Source organism: Lissotriton helveticus, chromosome 11, assembly GCF_964261635.1.
Source record: "Lissotriton helveticus chromosome 11, aLisHel1.1, whole genome shotgun sequence".
NCBI classification, from domain to species: Eukaryota; Metazoa; Chordata; class Amphibia; order Caudata; family Salamandridae; genus Lissotriton; species Lissotriton helveticus.
Genome location: NC_136072.1, coordinates 852,326,957 through 852,348,308, shown reverse-complemented (window position 1 = coordinate 852,348,308; position 21,352 = coordinate 852,326,957).

The following is a 21,352-nucleotide window of genomic DNA, read 5'->3' as shown; positions in this document are numbered from 1 at the left end:
GTACAGGTTAGAGGGTGCAATGTCACGTAACTAATAATACATCTACCACCATCAGTTAAGCTGCCTGTTGCTCGGTAAATGGTCTGTAGTCACCTCCATGGTGGGTGATGCACCTCTGTTCAACAGAACTTAATGTTTTACTGGAGGAGCAAAAACAATATGTAGAGCTCTTCAAGTGAGCACCCAGATGTCAAAAATAGTAAGCGGGCAAAAATGTTTGGGGGGGGGGTACAAAGACTTGTGTCCATATATACTCTAGTTATTAACAATGAACTGTGACTTTTCTAAATCCTATTTTCCAGCCACCACTCATGACTGTTTAGCCTATTAGTTCTGTATCAATTAATCACTTACAGTGTATGAGCACTTAAATATAACACTTAAGATAACATAACCCACTTGCTACATTGACCGCAATAGAAAATAGAGATCCAACCTTCAACATGAGTCACTGATGTTTTTTCCAAAATGTTAAACATTTAATTGACATAGAGAAAAGGTGGATACCATCCAGTCTTCACAGTCCAAGACCCACAAATGCTAAGCAAGGGTCATCATTTTGAATGTCTCCTTCCTGGGGAACAAGTTCAATGTTCTAAAGGCAAGTATCGGTCCCAGGCCCCTGTTGAGTGACAGAGTTTTACATTTATATGTTCTACAATCCTGGTAATTTCTGATCACTTCCCCTAAGCATGGCATACTGCTTTGCTTCTATTGCCCTGCCTTCACATTGCTCTCCTCCAACTCTTTCATCATTGGTTCTTCTGCCAACCAACGTACATCTTGCTGGACTGGGCTTTTCCTGAGTCATGAGTGACACATGAGTGCACCTCACTATCCTTGGCACTCTTTTGTTCTCCCCCAGCGACTTCTAATTCTAACGCATTCTGTTGATTCCAAACTGGGAATCTTGCTGAATCTGAAATGTCAAGACAGTGATGGGACTTTCCGGAATGTAACATAAGTCCTTCAGGGCAGTCACTGCCTTCTCCCGCTGTCTCTGATTTTTTTTGGTGTCCTGTACCTTCACTGGCAAGAATTCTGAGAAACCTAAGCGCATAACTAGTTCTTCAAAAACACTGGGAAGTTGTATGTTTTTACATGTGGACCCACCGTTGTCCACAAACTCAAATGTTTCTTCAGAAATATAATCATCAATTCCAGTTGCCCTTTCCTGCATTAATATTGCTTGATTTCGTTATTGGCTGCTCTAGGGCCAAATAAAAATGAGAATCACTGCCTGCTTCTTAGGTTGTTCCTTGTACCCTTGAATAGCCTTCCCAGCAGTTGCTCACTTTCGTCTTCTTCTTCTTTAGCTTCTTCTGTGGCATCATAGAGACTCTGTCATTCTTGGATTTTTGTCTCTAGTGTTCTTGGTTTCTCACCATCTTCGGGTATCTTAGTATCTGCTTGATATTAATTTCTGTCACTAGGATTCTCTTCATCTTACCTTGCTCCCCCAGTGCCTCAAAATGCTGTTTATCTTCAAGGCCCGCAGTTTCAACTCTTTCCCTCGGGATGTCCTCTTGGATTATAGTTTGTTTCTCTACTTTTTCTGGAGCTCCTCTCTTGAAGACTATGGCTTCTGTACTAGCCAGTGTTTATTTTACATTTTTTGAAGTGTCTCAGCCATCTTTTGAGGCTCCCTCGATAAGCTTTTCATGGCTACTTTTGCATTCCTTGGCCCTCTCTTTCTGGGCGCTTCCTACTTTTTCCTTCATGTCCTCCTCAAGCCCCGGTGAGTCTGGCTACTTTGTATTCTTGGCCTTTACTTCAGTGAGAGCCTTGCTCTCCACATGAAACAGTCCATGGTTAAACAGTGGAGCATTCACTCTGATGACACCGTCAGCACTCATGAAAGCAGTGATTGTTGTTTCAGTCACCTGCAAAGGGATCCTGAGCACAAGAAGAAGACATATTTGTTAACTGCAGGCAGGGTTGGCTTTAGGCATAGGCAGTGTGGGCAGGTGCCCAAGACCTGGCAGCTAGTCCTCCAACTTGGGGCCCTGCACCAATGCAACACAGCCATGCCACGGCATGAAAGGTGACACCTTGCAAGTGCGCCACCTTAGGAGCCCCCTCCCCTGGCCTCATTGCTATGGTGTAGTGATGTGAACCCTAGGGGAGGGGTGCCTTCAGTCCCAGTTACAGGAAGACACATTCCTCAGGTTTGTCCTGCAATTAGGCCTCCCCCCCCCCATCCATGCAGAGGCACAGTGGTATGACTATGTCCCTGCTGTTAAGCTCCCTGGCAGTATTATCCGTCTCTGGAGATAAGCAACCTTCACATCTTCAGCCCTTTATGAGCTGTTAGGAGGTGCTTGTAGGTCTTTGAGAAGGGGGGCTGCAGCTTCAGGAGCAGGGGCATCTATTGAGATGGAAACAGCCCTGAAATATCACAAATATGCAAATTAGAGTGGCTTCGCGCATTCCCATTCTGCCCAGGGATCCAAAAATTCAAGAACCGGGTCTAACTGCAGGACTTTACATTGGAAACTTAACATATTAGTCTAATTTTTACAGTTTATTGGAGTGACTATCATAGCAAGTATTATTATTGTTGATATTATGATTATTAATATCATACTTAGTATTATGATTATTATTACCCACTACTACTACGGTTATTATTAATGCTGTTCTGAACTTATATAGTGCTTGCTGTCATAATCGAGTAGTTGGGAATGTTGTAAATAACTAATGGTAGGCAGGTAATGAAATAATATAATATACACCCTAGGGCTGGTATTTGCCTGGTTAGTGGACAAAGCCTGAATCTCGTCCGCCTGCACTGGGAGCCACAGCCCTAAAGTGCTAGCCATGTTCATTGTGAACAGGGGCAGCCATATTTGAGACCTCTACTCACCACACTATCTTATCCCTCAGGAGGGTCAGATATAGAAAATGTCAAGATTCTAAGGATGTTCCATGCCATGGCATTAACAACAGCCATTGACAGAAATGAATGGAAGAAGGTACCAGAGGTCACAAAGGGCACTTACTCATTGATGAGTAAGTGCCTTCTTTGAATACCAAAATGATTAAGTGCCTTCTGTGAATATCAAAATGAGTAAGTGCCTTCTGTTAATACCAAAATGGTAGTAAGGTTAGGATTTTGTCTTAGTTAGTTCTGTGAATCAGGCCCAGAGTCTTTAACCTGCCGGGACTGTAAATGGTGTTAAGGATAGAGAGCCTTTCACCTCCACCAGTGGGTGACTCGGAGACTCTGACAGGAATGCTTTGTTTTTCACCTCCATGACTAGCCCTCAGAAACAGTGTAAAGGATTCATAGTCTGTCACCGCCAGAAGTGGGCAGTCCAAAAGACTGATAGGAATAGGATCTTTCAGATTCAGGACTATCGTTCTCCGGAAACTGTCCAGGGGCTACAGAACCCCTCTCTTCAAGCAGAAGGTGGCTCAGGGGACTGTGACAAGATAAAGGGGGTTTCACCTCCTAGATTTGGCAGGCTCAGGATAGTGTGCAAGGGATAGAGAGCCTTTCACTTTCACCAGTGGGTGGCTCGGAGACTCTGGCTGGACTTACAGTGTTAGGGACTTGGAGACCTTCACCTCCAGCAGTGAGCAGTCCAAAAGACTGACATGGATATAGACTCAGGACTACCCATCTCCCCGGAAACTGTGTAGGGGCTACAGAACCTTTCACCTCCAGCAGAGGGTGGCCCAGGAAACTATGGCAGAGATGTAACCTTTTTCACCTAGAGGCCTGGCAGACTCCAGAAACTATGTAATGGATGAAGATCCTTTTACCTGTAGAAGTGGGCTGCCAAGGAGACAGTTACAGAGACATGGGCTCTCTCACCCACTTGAATGGCAGACTGGGGAAACCCAGTAAGTAATAGATAGACTTTCACCTCCAGCACTGGGTGGGCCAGGAAACTGTGGAAAGAATTCAAGGGCTTTCACCTCAGGTCAGGCAAACTCCGGAAACAGAGAAAGGGTTACGGAGCCTTCCACCTCTAGCAGTAGGTGGGCAGTACACTGTGCAGAAATATAGGGCCTGATTTACAAGTGGGATGGAGTACTCTCTCCCCCAAACTCTGAATCAGTCCCATAGTGTCTTTCACCTTCATGACTGGCAGAATCTTGAAACTGGGTAATGAGATTAGGGCCTTTCACCTCGAGGAGTGACATGCCCAGGGGACTGTGGCAGGAATATAGGATGCTTCACCTCCAGTAAACTATGTGAGGAATATGGAGACTGAGACCTCCAGCAGGATATGACTCAGGAAACCCTGGCAGAGATCCTGAGTTTTTCACCTTGAGACCTGCTAGACACATTAATCTGCTTAATGGGTTTGGAGTTTTTCTCCTCCAGCAGCTGTCGGTGGCTCAGGAAACTGTGGCAGACTGTAAGGTCTTTCACCTCACCGACTGGCATAATCTGGAAACTGTGGAAGGGACAAGGGGCCTTTGACCTGCCTTAGGGGTCTGTAGCAGGAAATAGGGCGTTTCAGCTCCAGGACTGGCTGACTCAGGAAACTGATAAGAGACACAGACCCTTTCACATCCAGCAAACCTTGGAGACTTTGGCAGAGATACAGATTACTTCACCTCCAGGAGTCATACACTAATGAGATTGTGTAAGGAATGCAGAGAGTTTCTCCTCTAGATTGACCATGAAATCTGACATCTGCGATATGGTGTATCAGGAAACTAAACCAAGGATTAAAAAAATCTTTGCCCTTTAGCAATAGAGGAGTCAGGAAATTGAGACACAGATGCAACAATGTTTGCCTGCAGGACTGGGACTCTTAGGACACTGGTGCAGGGATGGCTGACCTTTCCCCTATTGACCTGCATTATTCAGAGACAGAGAAGAACAGCCATAACATAGAGGAGGGTCCACATCCCGAGGGGGCTGCTTAAGTCCAAGACCTTTCTACATCTCTGAGGCAGCAAGCCTATGTATACTTTTAGGGACCCTCGCCTTATTTTACACGACTCCCCATCTGTGTGTTGCTCCATTGCACAACGATGTATCCCGTTTGAGAGAACGAGAAATTAGGAACAAGGATATCAAGTGGACAAGGACTGACATCAAACAGAAATGACTAATTATAGACAATAAGCATGGTACAAAAATTATGTATATATTTTATTAAGCAATAGTTTTTTAAAAAAACGAGCAATATTTTATACATTTTTTATCTCCTATGTATTTGTGATATATAATCTACAAATGCATACTGTTGTACATGTTCGTTCTGGGTAGGTTATAATACATTACATTGCAGTTTATTGTATGGAGATTTTTAATGCTATTTAGCACATTTTTCAGTCTAAAAACATGCCTAAAATTACCAATAATCTTTAGCCATGTTTTTAGACTGAAAAATTTGCTAAATAGCATTAAAAATCTCCATACAATAAACTGCAATGTAATGTATTATAACCTACCCAGAACGAACATGTACAACAGGATGCATTTGTAGATAATATATCACAAATACATAGGAGATAAAAAAATGTATAAAATATTGCTCCTTTTTTTAAAAACTATTGCTTAATAAAATATATAAATAATTTTTGTACCATGCTTATTGTCTATAATCAGTCATTTCTGTTTGATGTCAGTCCTTGTCCACTTGATATCCTTGTTCCTAATTTCTCGTTCTCTCAAACAGTTTATATATCCCGAATTAGGAACTTTAGTCGGGGATACCCCTTTTTTCTCACACACACAACGATGTATCCCACCAGGCTCTATTTTGTAGTAAGAGTAACAATGCTGAGAGTGGATGCTACAACAGTCTATCCAACTTTCAAAAAGACACTAGCCAACTTTACCTGCAGTCCACAGTCAAAGCAAAAGAACATGCAGTTTAGACCTCTGTCTGGACCACAGTGAAGGGAAACATCCTTTACAATGCAACTTTTACCACGCAGTGCCTTTACGACGCAACTTTTACAACGCAAACCATTACAACGCATTGTGCTGGGGGGCGCTCTAGGATAGGGAATACATTTAATTTACTATCCAACACCTTCCCTAGTGTCCATGGGGCCTGGAGTTGGAAAAGTAAATTAAACTATTCACTATCCAGCACCCCAAAGCGCTATGCGTTGTAAAGGTTTGCGTTGTAAAAAACGCGTTGTAAAGGCATGCGTGGTAAAAGCATGCGTTGTAATGTTATACATCCACAGTGAAACCTGAATACAACTGAGTTTCATTAACTGAACAGGTCAAAGACTCCAGTAGTTTCCCATAGATGGCCGCAAACAAAAGGAACCGTTCTACAAAATCATTAGTCCATCTACAACCTGCTTTTAGCCTCAGTCAAACATCCACAGAAGAAAGACATGCCTTAGACACCTACATGACTACCTACACTGCCTATGGTACCTTCTACTAATCATTTCTGTCAATGGCTGTTGTTAATGCCATGACATGGATCACCCTTAGATTCTGGACATTTGCTATATCTGACCCTCCTGAGGTGTAAGATAGTGTGGTAAGAAGAGGTCTTGAATATGGCTGTCCCTGTTCACAATGAACGTGGATAGCACTTTGGGGCTGTGGCTCCCACTGCAGGCGGACAGGATTCAGGCTTTGTCCACTAACCAGGCAAATACCAGCCCTTGGGTGTATATTATATTATATCATTAACCTGCCTATCATCAGTTATTTACAACATTGCAAACTACTCGATTATGACAGCAAGCACTATATAAGTTCAGAACAACATGAATAATAACCCTAGTAATAGTGGGTAATAATAATCTTAATACTAAGCATGATATTAATAATCATATTAACAATAATAATACTTGCTATGATAGTCGCTCTAATAAACTGTAAAATGAGACTGATATGTTAAGTTTCAAATGTAAAGTGACTGCATAAAGTCCTGCAGTTAGGCCCGGTTCTTGAATTTTTGGGGCCCTGGGCAGAATGGGAATGTGCAAGGCCACTCTAATTTGCATAGACGTGACACTTTCAGGGCTGTTTCCATCTCTATAGATGCCCCTGCTCCTGAAGCTGCCGCCCCCCCCCCACCCAGTGACCTACAAGCACCTCCTAACAGCTCATAAGGGATGAAGAAGGTTGCTTATCTCCAGAGACGGATAATACTGCCAGGGAGCTGAACAGCAGGGAAATAGTCCTTCCGCTGTGTCTCTGCATGGATGTGGGGTGGAGGCCTAATTGCAGGACAAACATGAGGAATGTGTCTTCCTGCAACTGGGACTGAAGGCCCCCCTCCCCTTGCGTTTGCATCACTACACTATAGCAATGAGGCCAGGGGAGGAGGCCCTAAGGTGGCGCACTTGCAAGGTGGCACCTTTCATGCCGTGACCTGGCTTACTCATTTTGGTATTCAAAGAACGCACTTACTCATCAATGAGTAAGTGCCTTCTATGAATACCAAAATGAGTAACTGCCTTCTGTGAATACCAAAATGGTAGTAAGTTTAGAATTTTGTCTTAAGTTAGTTCTGTGAATCGGGCCCAATGTACTCCTGCCACAGTCTTCTGGGCCACCTACTGCTAGTAGGTACAACTCATTATCCATTATCCAGGTTCCTGAGTCTGCCAATCCAGGAGGTGAAAGATCCTATATTCCCGCCATAGTTCCTTGAGCCGCCCACTGCCGAAGGTGAAAGGTTACATATCACTTGCACAGTTTTCTGAATCTACCAGTCCTCTAGGTCAAGATCTTATAACTTGCCACAATCTCCCAGCCACCCACTGCTGGAGGTGAAAAGCACCATTGGCAGAGCATGCCAGTCGTGGAAGTGAAAGACTCTATATCATGCCATAGTGCCCTGTGCCAGGCAGTGCTGGAGATGAAAGGCTCTGTGTCGCTTATAGAGATTTCTCAGTCTGCCAGTCGTATAGGTGAAAGGTGCATCTGTCACAGTGTCCTGGACCACCCACCACTGGAGCCGAAGGGATCTCGGGCCAGATGTAGGAGCCCTAATACCGGTCAGAATCGGCCGATTTCGGCCGTTTCCGACCGGTATTAGGGTTTTCTAATGTAGGAGCATGCTTTACAGAATCGGAATTTTACTGAATCTCTATTTACAGATTCGGTAAAATTACCGATTCGGTAAATACAGACTCGGTAAAAATACCGATTCTGTAAAAGCACATGTAGGTAGCACATCTTTGAGTGCCGCAGGCCTTTCAGATTCTGTATTTTACCACCCAATCCAATTGGGTGGTAAAATACCGAATCCAGGTGTGCATGCACATGTGTGCATGCACACCTAGCCATGTGACAGACAGACATGCCCCTAGGGCATGTCTGTGTGCCACATGGCTCACATGCCCGTCTTTGGGGTGCCAGAGGGTGTCAAAGTGACACCCCCTGCACCCTTGCTAAAATCGGAATTTACCGATTCTGTAATTACAGAATCGGTATTTCCCATTGATTCCTATGGGCTTCAAAGCCTATAGGAATCAATGGGCAATACCGATTTGGTATTTACAGAATCGGTAAATACCGAATCTTAACGATTCGGTATTTACAGATTCTGAAATACCTACATCTCCCGCCTTCATATTTACCACTTCTTAAATACCGAATCGGTAAAATTCGGTATTTAAGAAGTGGTAAATAAGAATTACCTACATCGGGCCCCTCTATCCTTTTCACTATTTCCTGAGTATGCCAGACATAGGCGAACCTATATTCCTGCCACAGTCTTCTGGGCCACCCAGTGCTGGATATGAAAGGCTCTGTATCCTTCTGTGCTCTAAGCCACTCGGTCTAATGGTCTTGGTATTTTACTAGAAGCATGATTTATTTTTCTTCCAGCCAATGGCTACCTGTACCATTGCCTGAATGCCTTGAACTTGAAATATATCCGAAAAAAGCGGCGGCGCCTTCACTAAGGCGGAGGAGCACTGCCGCACTGCTTTTCAGTAGTGCAAAAAAAGACAAAGAAAATGATAATAACGCAATTTTTTTCATCATTTTGTTGTTAAGTGCGAGTCATGTAAGGGCGGGGCTGGGCTGTCAGAGTAGGGGGAGGAGGAAATATATGTGCTTAAGTGCCCATGACGGTTTGACCAGCCATCTGGGCCGACCAAACAGTCATGTGCACTTAGCATGTTCTCCACCTGGCTGTATTGCACAGCCTGGGTGGAGAACATGCACATGCACCCATTCTCTGTCTGAGCACTGAACCCGGTCATTCAGACCAACCATGACACTGCTGTCAGGCTGGTAACAGAAATGTCATGATTGGCTTGAGGGAGCTTGTGTGCTTCCTGCTTCCGGGAGTCAGGAAGAGAAGCAGAGGCGAGACGACTGAGGAGAGACAGCGGCCTTGCAGATGTAAGTGTTATATCATTTTTCCCCCTTTCCTCACCCTGTCACCTTCTTTCCGTACCAGCCACCACTGTGTTCCTGGAAATGAGTGGAATAAGGGTGATTGGATCGACTAATAATTCTTTCAACCGTGTCCACCAACACAATGTGCCCCTTGGACAACATAAATTATCACACTGCAGCTAACACTTAGTAAGATGCTGTCGCACAGAAAAGAGTAGAGGTTAATTACAAAATGTACCTTTGAGCTAGGGCTGTCAAGTGGCATGCCAGTATAATTTTCTAATAAAGAGATGAGCTCTGCATTTGACTTTACATGTACCAGCTGCATAATAATGGATGTGCAGTGCGGGATGAGCTGTGACACTAGTATCTTGATTTAAAGTGAATGTAAAGGTGAGTTGGAGGAGACTGCAATATGGATAAGAATCCTTCACCTGCAGAGTCATTCCTGCATGACAATAACTAAAATTAAAGAAGATGTGCCACCTAATATGTTTGGGGCATGGAGTAGCCCACTTTTAAAAATCCCAGAATAATGCAATCATTGTATTTTTTACAACGTAATTTCTGTCACTTTTGTCTGCCACTTGATGTTTTGTTATAATGTGATAAAGGGCCAGATGTACAAAGGCATTTTGCAATTGTAAACCCTGCGATTCACAAAATCGTGGGGTATGTCACCCCAAAAATGATTTTAGGTATGTATTAAATCCATTTTGTGAGTCGAAAGAGTCTTTCTGACTCACAAAATGAATTTAGCAACCCATACTGAATCGCAACTAATAAGGTGTGTGAAAGTGGCTTCCTCATCCTAATTTCAAATAGGTATGGGCTGCATCAATTGTTTGGGACTGCAGTTGCAAATCATTGATCAATTATCAACACTTAAGTTACAAATAAGTTTCTTTGTTTATTGATATGAAGACACAGCCACGAGTGCTCCACATAAAGAACAGAGTAATGTGTCCAAGATATGGTAAGTAATATAGTATCTGACAAAATGACATTATTTTAAAAAGGCTAAATGTGACAAATGAATCCTGTTTTTCTTTTCCTATTTCTTTTCCTAACTCTTTAGGTTATTAGTCTTCATAAACATTTGTGTGCACAAGTTGGGGCCAGTATGGCTCACGGGTGGGGGGCCGGGAGCGGGGGAGGCCCTGGGGAGTAAGGGGTGGTCACACGCGAGTTAGCATAATTTCTTTTAAAAAGTAACTTACCTTTAGGCTGAGTCCCACGTCTCTGCTCCTGTTCTCCTGTCTCTGACTCCAGGAACAGAAAGCATGCAGCCAGGCTCCTCCTCTAGGCCAATCACAATGCTGCAATGCAGTGTTCTGATTTGTCTGAGTGCCATGCACCGGCGCTCAGCCAGGTGCTGGGGGGGTGGGCATTTTTTCCATGCAGGCTGCATTACAGCCTGCATGGAGCAGGGGAATGTGCGCGTGACTGGTTTGGGCGGCCAGAGAGGGCCAACCAAACATTCATTGCGCATTTAGGAGTGGGCAAACAATCCTTCCCTGCACTCCTTTGTTAGCAGAGCAGACCCGCCCGCCCACAAAGGAAACATAAAAGTTAACAATGCATATTAAAATCAAATTGTAAACAGTTTCTTCACTCCAGAAAATCTTCAGAACTTAAAAACAAGTATTGGCAACGCCAACCAGTGTCACTTTGCCAGTGTTTGTTATTTGACCCTATTGGCTTTGTCAATGCATATTCAATGGCCAGTGCATGTCCAATTGAGCTAGCATTGACAAAGCCATTTGTGGTGGCTGGCCATGTTATGACTGCATTTTCTATTCTTCAAAGATGTCAATCATTTTGGCTGTACATGCAATAAGGTGGCCATCTTAAAAGTATAAAAGATAATGTTCTGCCATTTTAGAATATTCTGTTTTTTATTCCTGTAAGATGCTAAATGTTGTATTGTGCTACTTTAGGTCACTCAACTTGGAAGTATAAAAATACATTTCCAAGATGGCCACAGGTTATGTTATGTTATTCTGCTCAATGTGGTGGCCATCCTAGAAGTAAAAAAAATACACTTTCAAGATGGCTGGTCGCCACTAATGATTTTGCCAATGCTGGTGCAATTTTAAAAGTATCCGGCAATGGCAAAGCCAATAGAGGCAGGAGAGAGGCTGCAGGTGAGGGTGAGAAAGGTGGAAAACGAGAAAGAGATGCAGGGGAGGAGAGAGAAAGAGAGTGTCATACCGAACTACAGCAGTGCTTGGTGTCAGGTAAGGGTGCTGACTGGGGAGATGGAAGAGAGGACAAGTGGGAAGAGAGAGAAAGAGCATGAGGCAAAGAGCAGAAGTGTATGCTTGATCGAAGGTAGAGAAATTAACTCCCATGAAGTGGTAAATCACAAATGATGGTGAAAAAAATTATGCAATATTTCTCTGACTTCAGTAGTAGAAGGATACCCTCAGCCAATTAAAAACAAGGGAGAAACCTAAATGCTCCAACAGCGGGAAAAACACAATGGTAAGCAAAACCCTTGAATCAGGAGCAGCAAAGTGAAACAAACAAAGAAAACATCCAGTTATGAGACAACATGAATCCCACTCTAAGAAACATAGAAGTACTGATTACAATTCTATAACCACAATAATAGAGAGGGGGAGTTAAACCAGCGCACATCCTCCCTGAGCTTCAAAGAAAAACACAGTTGTGGTGGCTACTAAAGAATGTTCTTGCTATGTATTTTGGGTGGCTGTCCCTAATCAGTTTTTTAAATCTCGATAGGGCTGAGATTCACCAGAGGCCAATCTTTTTGGAAGAGGAAGCTTCACACACATTATGTGTCACGCTTCATCATAGGCAACCTCTTCGCCACCCTAGCAGGATAGCATTAGGGCACACTCAACCTCCTGAGGCAGAGGGTGTTATTAGATTAGGTACTACTGTGCAATAGGGGATCCAGTCAAAACTAAAACAACCTAGAGGTGCCCAGGCTACCACCTTTACTGTTGGAGCATCTGGTATCTCTAAAAACTAAAATCTAATTGGACCCTGAGCATAATGACTCAATCCATCCCCATTACGCGAACATGTTTCTGCCCTTAACTGTTGCCTATACTGGTCACAGGCATTCAGCAGGGCCAAGGATTCCTAACGGACTGGCCTAATCACCATTTACAAACAGTGAATGATTGTAACAAGGTGAATGCTACCTTGTTTTATTAGTTGTACTTAAAAAACATAAGGGACAATACTATGATACAATGCTGTATGCGACTGACAACTAAAGATGTCTGCAGCTAGACCACAAAAAACGTGGGGTTCTAGGGATAGACTTAGAGTGTAAGCAGATTTTGATGTTACCTTTGTCAACATTCTTCTAGAATAATATTTACCTCCCAGAGTAAATGTTTGAACAAATACAAAATAGACACACATCCACATTTTTTAAACCCTTGAACTGTCTGTTGTTTACTTTGGTTGTTTTATTTTGCTCTATCAAGTACAAAATATCCCCATTGTGAGCTTTTACTCTCTCAGCCTAGAACAGACAGTACAATTCAAGCAATAACTATGGCCCCTGCAGCTGAAATAGCTCAGCGAGTTGAGCGCTTTGAATTGACAATGTTGGGTTATATACTGGTTGCAGGATCGAACCTCACTGAGTCAGTCTTTTGTCCTTTAAAGTTTGATTGAGTACCAATTTCGTTTAGGTAATAATTACAAATAAAAATGCTATATGCAAAACGTTTGGGTGAAAGTGCTATAACTAAAATTGTTATTATCCAAAGAATTCATATAATGTTGAATCAGCATGTTGTTGTCAGTGTAACATCAAGAATCACAAGTTACCTTTTTATGAAAAATAAAAAAAAACAATGCAGCACAAATAATAAAATGGCCCCAGAAACCACTGCATCCTGGCGCTAGCATTAACACAATGCAGTTGTACATGTACCAGCCAAAGTAAGAAGAATAACAAAGTTGATAAAGCTGCATTAAATGTGAATGCCAGGTAAAGCAAAGATGGCTCCTCCTTTTGTTATGCCACTGAACTACATTCTGACAGTGAGAAGAGGTACAGTGTATCAGGCCCCAAACAAATGCATTGCCTTAGAAAAGATAAACCATCCCTCTGTACAACTTTTTCCGTGCCAGTATAGAGAGACCACCATTTCCTCAAATTAATCCTCTCAGCCCAAGTACAGAGACTGCCCTTTCATCACCTGAGAGTCTTATGAACCCATATATAGAGACTGCCCTTTCATCTGCTGAAAGTATTTTGGGCACAGATACAGAAACTGCCCTTTCCTCGGAAGAGAACCTTTAGGGTCCTTGTTGGGAAATGGCAGTCTCTGCAGGGTCACCACCAAACATTTTGTCTTCCTCATCTTGGGGCTTTAGGACTCTAAGCACTTTAGCACTGCTAACCAGTGCTAAAGTACATGTGCTCTCTCTTCTAAACATAGTAACATTGGCTCATACCCAATTGGCATATTTAATTTACCGATAAGTCCCTAGTAAAGTGCACTATATGTGCTCAGGGCCTGTAAATTAAATGCTACTTGTGGGCCTGAAGCACTGTTTGTACCACACACTTAAGTACCCCCTTACCTTGTTTCAGGCCTGCCACTACAGAGCCTGTGTGTGGAGTTAAAACTGCAATGTCATCCTGGCAAGTTAAACCTCTTGCCAGGCCTAAACTTTCCTTTTTAATAAATATAAGTCACCATTAAGGTAGGCCCTGTATAACCCACATGTTGAGAGCAATAGTTTAAAAGGCAGGACATGTACTTTAAAGTTTTGAATGTCTTGATAGTTAAAAAAAAACTCCCAAGTTATTTTTCACTATATGCAAGGACTGTCTCTCTCATCGAATAACATTAGGATTACCTTATTACATTGTATAAGTGTATTTTCAAATTGGGAAGAGATAAGACTCCCAAGTCTGGCATCTCTGGAATCACAATTTAAAAACGCAACTTATGGTATAGGCGGATTATCAATTGCAATTCCGAAAATACAACTTTTAGAAAGTTACTAATGACAATAGGGGTTAAGACCAAAGGACCGGTGCCAGGTAGGGCTATTCAAAATTCCAAATACAACACAAACACCTGGCTCCATACTAGCCTACACTCCTACTATTTATGGAGTAACGGTCAGACTATTATTTTATCTGTCGGAATAGAATTTTTATTAAGTAGTCTTTAAACTGATCAAAAACAATTTTTTTCAAAAGACTGAAAAAAACCCGCATATTTCTCAAATTGACACAGAAATCATCACATATAAATAACACAATTCACAGTCCAAAACAAATTGAAACATGGAAGAAGCATCAGCAATATCATACCCCCTTTCCTGTACCAATTGAACATGAAACAAATACAAAAAACATTTAAAGCTTGCATCTTCTATGAAATACCCAAAAGTATTTGTGAGAAGTGTCCAATTTTATGGACTAAACTTGTTATTTCAGCAAGAATATCACAAAAGTGTTACTGGGACTCTTGTCAGGGCTTCAAACATCATTTGTTTGAAGCCCTGACGAGAGTCCCAGTACTATCCAGACTGGGTCTTGAAACGTGTTGGCATTTCGAGAGGCATTTAGTTAAATCTAAATGTGTTTAGTGTTGGATGTATTAAAGATTAATTCATTATTTCTAACACTTTTGTGATATTCTTGCTGAAATAACAAGTTTAGTCCATAAAATTGGACAAGAATAGTCTTCCGGTTACTCCATAAATAGTAGGAGTGTAGGCTAGTATGGAGCCAGGTGTTCATGTTGTATTTTGACTTTTAGAAAGATGGCATTTTCTTACTTTAGCCATTTAGTGCCTACTGCCTGTCTCTGTTCATTCTGGGTTGGGGACTGCTGGGCTTTGTGTATTCCCTCTAGACAATCACACACAAAGGGAGCTTAGATGTGACTTGATGGGTCTATCTGGGAGGATGGGAGAGAGGAGCTGGGCACAGCCTCACAATCTCACAGTTACACCTGAATATGCTGTGTCCTGTCCCCACACATAGGGTTGCATACTCCACTGTAGTGAGTCTGGAGCGAGGGCAGGAAGGGAGAACCTCTGTACACTTCAAATACCCTTCTTTGCAGTCTCCCCCACCTCAAAGGCACAGGTATAAGTATTGGACATCTGACACCATGACTTCAGTACACTTCTGAACCTATAACCACTCTGCCAGGAAGAAGAACTGTTGTGCTGCTAAAGGACTGCCACTCTGCTGGAATGCTGTTTGTTGGAATCCTGCCTTGCTGTATTGCCATGCTGCCTGCTGCTCTCTCTTACCTGGGTGAGAAGGACTGGACCTGCATCACTTGAACCCAGAGTGACACCAAGAGCTAGCTGCCTGACCTCCTGATCTGAAGTCTCAGGGACATAAAAGGCTTCTAACCAGCCTGCTCCAAACCTTAACCTCTACAGGCTGTGTCTGCCCTGCCGAGTGGTGCCACCCCAATCCTGGAGTCTTGGAAGTGGGCCTAGGTGTTTGCTGCAGTGGAAACAATGCATCCTCTGCTGTGAGAGTAGAATTAACGCATTGACACTGTTGAAAGAATAGGATTGGTGCATCATACTTGGAACCAGCGAATCCCCTCCAGAACCACCACTTCGGAACCAATACATCACCATCACTGTGTGGAGAAAATCAACACATCACCGCCACTACTGCATGGAGAAACCGAGTGCATCGCCTCCAGAACCATCATATCTCGGAACCAGTGCATCGTCTTCAGAATCATCACATTGCTGCTGTTGCTTGGAGAAAATTGATGCATCACCCCAACTGTGTGGGAAACACCGACGCATCGCCCAGTTGCAACCCCCCAACTTTGTCGATGCAAACTAAGGATTAAGAGGCTTTTGTTCAGTGGGCCTCACTGAGTCCCTGTATGTGGCCCGCACTCGATCACAACCGGCCAGTACTTTTGAATTTGACCGGGTCCTGTGCGACCAGATATCTCAAATAGGCTCTTATTCTTCTAAGCTCTATTTTACAATTTACTCTTTAAAAATTCATATCTCAAGTTCTACTTTTTGTATTTTTGTCATTTTGGTCTTATTTAATTTATACAATTAAGGACAATTGTATTAACCTGCCATGGAATCTTTTTGTGTGGTGTTTTCATTGTTTTACTCTCTGAATTATTGCACAAATACTTTCAACATTGCCTCTTAAGTTAAGCCTGACTGCTCTGTGTCAAGCTACTAGAGAGTGAGCACAGGTTATTTCATGGTTTGTCTGTGACTTACCCTGACTAAGATTGTGATTCTTCGTTGGACAGGGTGCATACCTCTGCCAACCAGAAATCCAATTTCCAACAGCCCTGGTACAGTGATTGCCATTTCCCTAACTAGGAGCATTCTGGGTCCTAGAACAGAGACTACCTTTCTCTTTTCCTCAACTGAGAGACTCCTTGGCCCAGATACAAAGACAACCCTTTCCTCAGGTTAGTGATTCCTGGCCCAAGATACACAGACTGCCCTTTAATCAAATGAAAGTATTTTGGGCAAAGATACAGAAACTGCCCTTTTGTCAGCTAAGAGACTCCTGGACCCTGGCCCAGATATGGCTCCTTCCTCAGCTGAGAGTCCTATGAACTGAGGTGCAGAGACCGCCCTTTCCACAGCTGAGAGTCTTATGAACTCAGATGCAGGTACTACCCTTTCCTCCGCTTAGAACTGAATATAGCATGTTACTATGCATGCTATTACATCACATTTTATTACAACACGGTCGTTGCAACAACCACATTGTTAGAACGCGATACTTTTACATCGCAAGTTATTAGATTGACTTGCTGTAGGGAGCGCGCTGGATTTAGGAACAGTATGATTTACTATTCCAACTCCAGCGTGTGCAACAGTAGAAAAGGTGTTGGAATAGTAAATTATATTAATCCTTAGTTTAGAGCACCACCTACAGCAAGTCGATTTAATGACTTGTAATGTAAAGGTATTGCGTACTAACAACAAGGTCGTTGTAATGACCCCATTGTAAAAGCACAGAGATGTAATGGCAGCGTTGTAAACACTGTTTCCCCATAGAACCTTATGGACCCTGGTACAGAGACTGCTTTTCCTCAGCTGAGAGTGTTTCCGAATACAGACCCTGCCCTTTCATCAACTGAGAGCATCCAAACAATCAATTGCATGAGCACCATTAAGGTCTGTAGCCAGTAAGGCTAGTTCATTAACTCAAAGTCCTGGCAGCAAAGATCTATCTGTGACATTAAAATCACAGTTTGGGGAGGAGGGGAGCAGCACAGACCACTGACATTAGGTTTGTGTGAAAAAGGCAGATTTATTGAAACAGGTGTATAATCACAAAACAACCTTGGCCTTAGCCTTACAATACTAAACCACACTATACAAAGTTAGTCACCTATGTTAATCTACCCCCTCCCCTAAAATACCTCACCCACCACACAACAACTTAATTCAGCAATTTCATACTTGTTCCCGAGTTGTTGAACTGCAACTGAGACTTCTAAATTCCCTTCCCTTTTTCCTACATCTATTAACCTCTTAACTCATTAAAGTCCTATAGAACCTTAAATGTCGTGGCTCATCCAAGCATGAACTTGCCTCCCTGTTTCCTTTCAGCCTGAACTGCCGCTGACAACAACAATAACCTTTGTTAAACTATGGCAAATTCCATGCCAATCGTCACAAAGAAAAGGGGGTGGGGCCTCAAGTGGGGCCCTCCTTTTTCTGTCCCCCAACCCCTCTTCCTGGCACTTAGTGATAGGGTCAACTAACTAACTTATGTTGAGTACCTTAGCTAATACCAACTTTAACTGTAGTCAGTACAATTCCATGCCCATGAAGAAAAAATGCACCCCATCTCCTTGAAAGAATTCCATGTTGTTGGGATGTGCTGTCTCTTTAACTGCCACGAGCTTTCTCCACGAGCTATGTTGTACTCGTGCCTTTCTTGTGGAATGTGTTTATAGAATTCCCGGGACGGCAGTTACTGCCGGGAGAGCTGGACACTGGACGCGATTAAAGGAAGGTCTTCATCACGACTGCCTCTGTCACTTCCTTTCACTGGCAACGAGGGTCCAGTGCTTCGCCTCTCCTTAGAGTTGCTTTTCGTCTGACTTCGAAGACAAAGCAACCGTGACGTCGGAGTCTTGTGACAATGCTTATGGAATAACTGGAGCGGCACGACGTTCACGCATCCTCACTGGTGTGACTGATTTGGGTCGTGAGTTTTATAAAAGATTTCCTCTTTTTCTTCGTATTTCAAAGGTTTTGCCATGTTAACAGTTTCAGTGCCTAAGCGCGAGCTCTGCTCCTCTCGAGCCAACGCGCGAGCTCTGCACGTCATTCCTTCTACTGCGCGCTGCCATTTTCGTTCTGCCCTCGCTCTGTGTGGAAGCGCATTGTGACGCTTGCTGCCACTACACTTGCGAGCAAATTTCAACGCGCATTATTCTGCTTTGTGATGTGCATTCTTCTACCATTCTGAGCAGATTATGATGCGCTTATGGCCATAACATGGCATTGACATTGTGTCTTCTTCGTGGAATTCTGTGAATACATGCACTGTCTTAAAAAAAAAAGAGGAATACAGGCACCTTGAGTGATATTTTTCTCCTGGAAAAAAAAAATTTGTCATTTTGAATTTTCTTCTTGGGGTTTTGTGGCAGCAACCCACCCACGCAAATGGAAAAAGTAGCCTCGCCACCTCCCTTTTTGCAGTCTTCTGGTCCTCCTCCTATGCCCTGGAAGCAGTGGAAAGCCACGTTTGAGGCCTACATTGAAGCCATTGATGGTGATACTTTCACCTCTAAAAAGAAGAGGGCGTTATTGGTATACAATTTGGGGCCTGAGGGAAGGTCCATTCTTGAAACCTTACCGCTTGAAGAAGTAAGAATATCTGTTTCGGGGGATGACGGTGATGCACAAATAATGGATGAGTATGCTTCCCTTATCAAAACTCTGGACAAAAGATTTAGTCCCAAACGAAACACTGTTTTGGAGCGTCATAAGTTTTTGCAACGTGCGCAAATGCCCAGTGAGTCTATTGACGATTTCGTTGCAGCTTTGAGGATTTTGGCAGTTAATTGCAACTACAGGGAATTTAGGGATGAAATTATTAGGGATCAGCTAATTGAACGCACTTGTGACAGGAAGGTGCGTGAAAAACTTTTATCTTCTGGTGACCCTGACTTAGAAACTGCGTTGACCTTGGCCAAATCAGTTGAGCATTCCCAGTTTTGCATGAAGGAGATGAGTACTCCTGCGCCAACTCCTGCGTCGACTGTTGTTTCAGCGGAATCTTCTGAAATCAATGCTGTCACCGCTAAAGCGGCTATTAAGACTTCCGAGCGGAGGACATCCAATCCTAATTCTCCTCGTTCTTCAATTGTTGCCAACAAGCCCAGGAATGATACGCAAGGCTTATCTTGTTATCGATGTGGGAGTAGATCTCATTTGGGAAACTTCAAATTTTGTTTTGCTACTAATCAATCTTGTTTCAAGTGTGGGAAGAAAGGTCATCTAGCACGTATGTGCAAGGCCACTAGTGTACAAAAGGGGTCTTCACACATGGTGAAGAGTATTGATGAACGCCAGTATGTTGTTGATGATGATAATGAGCATTATGAGTTGTTGATGTTGTCTGCTTCTCCCATAGATGCGGATGGTGTTGTTGAGAGAGCTTCATGGATGGATCTCATAGAAGGAAGTCCCCGATTTGTTCCATTAATGTAAATGGTGTGTGTATCAAATTTCTAGCGGACTCTGGTTCTCCTTTCTCCATAGTCAATGTTAAAGATTTAGACATGCTAGAGAGAGTTCTTTTGTCTCAGTCCTTTATTAAGATGTTTGCGTATGGGGGCAAAAGAGTGGAAGTATTAGGAAAGTTTAGAGGTGAGCTTGAGTACAAAGGTGATTTCACTTCTATTATTTATGTTGTCAAAGACGGTACAAATTTGTTGGGTTGGCATGAACAGGGTGAACTTGGCATGATCCTTGATCCAAACCATGAGGACATGGTTTTATCAAGACGTGAGGCTAAGCAGTATTATGCCTCTTTGCCCGATTTTGAGTCTGTGCACTCTCTGAGTGTTTCGTGTGAGAGTGAATGGGCGCATGAGTTTCCAGAAGTTTTTAGTGACAAGTTGGGTAAACTCAAGGGTTTTCAGCACCAAATTGTTTTGAAAGAAGGGGTTAGAGCGGTTGCACACAAAGTTCGCAAAGTACCACTTAGTATGCGAAATGAATTAAAGAATGAACTGGAGAGATTGCGTCTTTTGGGAGTGATTGAACCCATAGAGGGGTCAGAATGGTTGTCTCCCGTAGTTTTAGCGCGCAAGGCCGATAAGTCTCTCAGGATGTGTGTAGACTTGCGCGACTTAAATGCTTGTATTTGGGTTGATCGACAACCATTACCCAACATTAATGAAATGCTATCTACATTGGAGGGTGCCAGGTATTTTACCACCCTGGATATTTTTTCGGCATACCATCAAGTTGTGTTAAGCAAGGATTCAAGGCACCTTACGTCTTTTGTGACTCCTGAGGGTGCCTTCCGTTATTTGAGGATGCCATTCGGACTGGCGTCGGCTTCCGCAGTTTTTCAACGCCTTATGGGCAATCTTTTTAAGGATACTGCGGGAGTCGTCTTCTTTCAGGATGACATTCTCATTTATGGAAGGTCTGTGGATGAGCATAATAGCAGAGTGAGAACGGTTTTAGAAATTTTAAGGAAGTTTGGTTTAACATTAAAGAAGGACAAGTGCAAATTTCTCAGGGATGGTGTGGATTATTTGGGTCATCACATCTCAGCTAAGGGGGTGGAACCCAAAATGAAATTGTTGGATGCCATTCAAAATGCACCAGACCATCGAACAAGGATCAACTACGTTCCTTTATGGGACTGGTTAAATATTATGCTAAGTTTGTTCGTAATTTTTCTGATAGGACTGTGTCTTTAAGAAATTTGTTGAAAAAAAATGTGAAGTATGATTGGTCACAGGAGTGTGCAAATGATTTTTGTTAGACCTGTCTGGCTTCTTGCGTAGTCCCTCCAATTTAGTTTTTATTTTGTCCCCCTTTTGC